We start from the raw sequence: 5005 nt of genomic DNA on the forward strand, positions 1-5005 counted from the left end.
GGCGTCGTAAGACTAAACACCTTGGGTATCTGCTCAGCTAGAGTAAGTCCTCCTAGTTCAGTCCGAGCGCGTTTGGGCGCGCGGTCTCGTCTAGGTGAGGAGCAGGGAGATCAGAAAGGAGAGGGACCACCTGGTACCGCACAAGCAACAGGAACAGGTGCGCTTCCGGATCAGTCCTCTGGGGTTACGAGAAGAGACGAGGATCAGACTTGTATATGAAATAAACACGGAAAGGCCTTAAGGTCTTCGGTACATCAGTATCTGGAAAAAGGACACTGCTAGAGATATGACATGGTAAAGAAACATAGACAAGGACATAATAAAGATCACTAAGTATCAGACATATAGCGGTGCCATCCTGAAGGATTCCAGAGGAGATCAGGAGAGATAGTGCAGCCATGAACGGAACCTAGATATAGGTTGTGTGAATGGAGTGGCGCGCAGATAGGGGGGGTTATTAGGGGTAATTTATTCCTGCCCTAGAATCCTAGGGTTATAATTATCTTCTTCTAGAAACTTGATCTCCATTCTCCAGGTCCATGATTACAAAAAAAATGAATTTATGAAGAAACAAATTGTTGGCGCTTCGCGCATCATTAAATTCAATTAACATAATCAAAGTAGCACAGATAGGTTTTACCAAAATCGATTATTTAATGCAGTTAAGTAGTTGCACTGGGGTGAAGGTGGGTGGGAAGTATTTATCGAACTTCAATATTTTATCTCAAATTAGAAATAAAGCTCTTCTGTGGGGGGGGGGTATAGATTAAGAAACATGATAACTGCAAGGCGGTAAAGGAAGCCTTTTAATTGATAATGCCAGAAATGAATGGTAAATTGAAACAACCCCCATATGATATACATCATGAATGGGGTTGTATTGAATATTGTCTTGGGGGAGGGAGGGAACCCCCGGACACCATGAGCCTCCGCTGTGCAGACATGAGCCTCCTAGATTTGCTAGGCAGACTGATCCTCCGCTATGCAGTTAACGAGCCTCTGCTATAACAGCACAGTTCCCTTATAACTCTTGATTTTAATGTAAAATAGAATTTTTTTTCAGTTTTTTCAACATAGTTCTATAAAAAGTCTATCAAAAGATCAGAAGGATTTTAAATTATTATATATAGTAACTACTTATTACTAGAAAATGGTGTATAAAAGTTGAAACTTTTTTTACGAAAAAAGGAAACCATTTAAAGAATAGATTTGAAAGTAATTTATTCCTTATTCTATAATCTTTGATATAATTGATACCCTTTTCTGAAATTTTTATCAGGTTAAGATGATCAAAAATTTTACATTGACAAATAATCTAAATTTAAATAAATTTTCCAAAAAAGGCCTTGCTTATATCAAAGATTAAAACAAAATAAACTAAGTTCAATTAAGAAATGAATTTCCAAATAGCCTCCTTACTGCGTAAGAAATGTTTCATTGTAAAACATAAATCTTAATAACCACTTTATGAGTTACAAATCATGACAATCAATAAACAACATTAATCTAAGGTAAAATTCTTATGCTACTTTGTTGAAAAAAATTATGAAAATTCTATATTATATTTAAAAAATAAGGGTTATAAGGAAGCTGTGATGTATAGCGGAGGCTCGTTTACTGCATAGCGAAGGCTCATGGCGTCAGGGGGTCCCTCTTGGTGGGGGGGATAAGATATAAAAATCGGCTCGCTACGCGCGCATTTATAGAAATTTACCCCCCCCCCCCCCCCAAAGAGAAATCCTTAGCAACGCCACTGACTAAGTTATTAGCAATAATAAGTTTGGCACATAGATTATTCATTTTTAAGCACTCTCCAATGAAACCCTCTTTTTCCTCTGTCATTGTACTGCTGATCACTGCATTAGGGTGTAGGTACTGTCTAAAAGCGTCTTTTTGGCGTTATTTTGTCTGATTTCAGGTTGAAGGTAGTCAGTCAGGCAGTTAGTTGACCTAGGGCTTTGATTTTTTTACAACATTTCTTGTGACTGTGTAATAAAAATCACAAAATCTTAATAACCACTTTATAAGTTACAGTACAAATCATGACAATCAATAAATAACATTAAACTAAGGTAAAATTCTTATGCTACTTAGTTAAGATATAAAAATCGGCTCGCTACGCGCGNCCCCCCCGAGATATCCTAAGCAACGCCACTGACTAAGTTAATAGAAATAATAAGTTTGGCACATAGATTATTAATTTTTTTCATCTAAGAGCAAGGGCAACTTAGAAAGTCGTCTTTGTTAAGATGGATTTTAGAAAAATTTGAAAGTTTTAATCTCTGGAAAAAGAATGTGACTTCAAAGACGACTTTACAGAATTTAAACTGTATGTTTCCTAAAATCTATAATTCCCAGCATTGGCAAACTTGTTTATTTGTGTTTATCATCAAAAACCCAAAAAAAGACTTTATCTTACCGTGACATCATCAGATATTAAGAGTTTCAGGTTGTCTGTCTGTCTGTCTGTTTGTCTGTCAGTACAGTCTTTTTCAAATTTTGATTTATTAGATACGAATATGAGAGAAGCATTGTTTCTGTAAATAAAGGTGTCTTTTTTTTTAAAAACGAACGGAATTTTTTTCTTTGACTGAACTTTTTTTTGGGATCAGAAACTTATTAAAACGATTATTCAACGATTTTTTATAACAAACTTTTGCAAGTCAACTCCCTGATTGTCTATGTATAGGGATGCATCGACGCATCGTGATGTTCACTATTCTGAAAACAAACTGCTCGTTTCGTTAACGATGTTGGATAAAACGAGAAGCGAAACGATCGTTTGAAAAGAATGTTTTTTAAAAATAAATAAATTCGTTAGTTGTTTTACAGACACTTACCAACCCTACCTAAGCACTCTCCAATGAAACCCACTTTTTCCTCTGTCATTGTACTGCTGATCAATGCATTAGTTTAGGGTGTAGGTACTGTCTAAAAGCGTTTTTTGGCGTTATTTTGTCTGATTTCAGGTTGTAGGTAGTCAGTCAGGCAGCTAGTTGACCTAGGGCTTTGATTTTTTACAACATGTCTTATGACTGTGTAATAAAAATCGCAAAATTTTGGGACACTAACCTTTACGATGCCTGAGTTGAAAGAAATAAAATGCCAAGCTAAGCAAATAAGCAGTTTTTTCCTTTGTTTTCAAACAAACGTTTATTTTCAATTTGAAACTGCAAAACGGTTTTTTTATGAAACAAAAAGAGCTAGTTTTTGATCTTTAAACAGAAAATGAAAAAATATGGTTTTTAATTTACAATGGAAAACGAACTTTTTTCTTTAATCGCATTAAAACCGACAAAAACGACTTTTAATCTCTAATTGTATTTTAAAGCTAAGGCGTTTATTGTGTTCTTCTGCAAACGTAGAGTGATAATTACACTTAAACATTGCTATAATTCGTCTTCCTATTCCGTAGTTTTCTGGTTTTAACTGTTGTTTCAAGTGACCCTCTATAATGCTCTGGCACGCTCGATTTACAATGGAAAACACTTTGTTTATGATCTAGCATGAATTAGATATTCATTATTTTGCTTTGAAAGCTGTTTATTTTCAATTTAAATAAAAATATTATGAAAATGTTAAGGATACTATATGATTGACTACTGTGCTTAAATAATCTAATTAGACCCGTTTAAAGTAGAAATTGACGATTATAAACGAAAGATCATCCCCGGAAGACTGTTTGTAGGAGGTTCGGAAGCCCTGTGGGGACGCGCACTGCCGAAAATCGGTAAAATGAGGTTCGGAAGCTGTCCCTCGTTCAACCATGTCTCGCTTTTTCTTAAATCTTGTCCCATTTAAGGTCTAATCTATAAAAAGGAACTGGTTTTCATCAATTCATTCTAAAAAGCTAATAAGAATGAAACTGTTGCGACCTGAGGCCGAATTTAACGAATTTAAAATTAGTGAAAAAATTTTAAACTTATTTTTGTGAAATCGATTTATTCAGTCGTAATTTCTCAGACAGCTAAAAATTACAACAAAATAATCAAGCAATCTTTGGGTCTTAAGGCCCTTACCGAAAATCCGATTAAATACATCTAAACATTTTTTTAAATAACTAAAGATCGTCAAAACTTTGACAACATTTTTCAAGCTATATCTTCTTTTGGCATAAAATTCCATAACATTATTTTGTGTATTTTGAATTGGGTTGTGAACAATTAATACTTCGCACAAAGAAAACACTTTCAGTTAAGGCATAACAGATGTGCAGAAACTCCGCAAAAATGTAAAAAATGTTCCGTTTACCATAGTTGCGTCATTTTGATGCACAATTATGCAACGATTTTTTCCTTTTTTTGTTTTATGATGAATTATTTTGTATCTCTCTAATTCGCACATTTTTATTCGGAGCATTCCGAGTTAATTGTGTACGTACATATATATGATCTTAAGCATCTTTCAAAAGTTTAATCTCAAAGTGTTTGTGTAAAACGACCGGGGTTTTTAGAAAATCTGTGTATATATCGGAATGACTGAAAAATATTTCTTGAGCCTACATCACTATGCTTTAGTTTAGGCCTTCTTACACCCAGTAGTCAGTACACAGACATCCGTCTGCCTATAGACATATATGCATCAAATACAACAATAACAATAACAGTACAATAACACTGAAGAAAAACACAATAACAACAATAAAATGACATAAATAACTTTTCCATCCTTATGCAATATAAATAACAATTTAAATACAAAATAAGAAAAAACTATTATGATCATAAAAGTAATACCAATATTGGCCACATGTAAGGAAAAAATGAAATAAAGAAAATTAAGAAATATAACAAAAAAAAATATTAATTTCTGCACTAAATCATTACAGCAGCAAATGAAATTACAAAAATAAACTTGTCAATAAAAGCAAAAATTTAACGAAAAAAAAATGATATTTGGATTTTTGAAACGGTTTGTTAGTTATTTCTAAGAAATGTCAGAATTTATAATTTGTATAATCCACATTTAAAAATTGTAATATTTCACATACATACATTTCAGAGCG

Source organism: Eurytemora carolleeae, unplaced genomic scaffold (genome assembly GCF_000591075.1).
Source record: "Eurytemora carolleeae unplaced genomic scaffold, Eaff_2.0 scaffold1252, whole genome shotgun sequence".
Classification (NCBI taxonomy): domain Eukaryota; kingdom Metazoa; phylum Arthropoda; class Copepoda; order Calanoida; family Temoridae; genus Eurytemora; species Eurytemora carolleeae.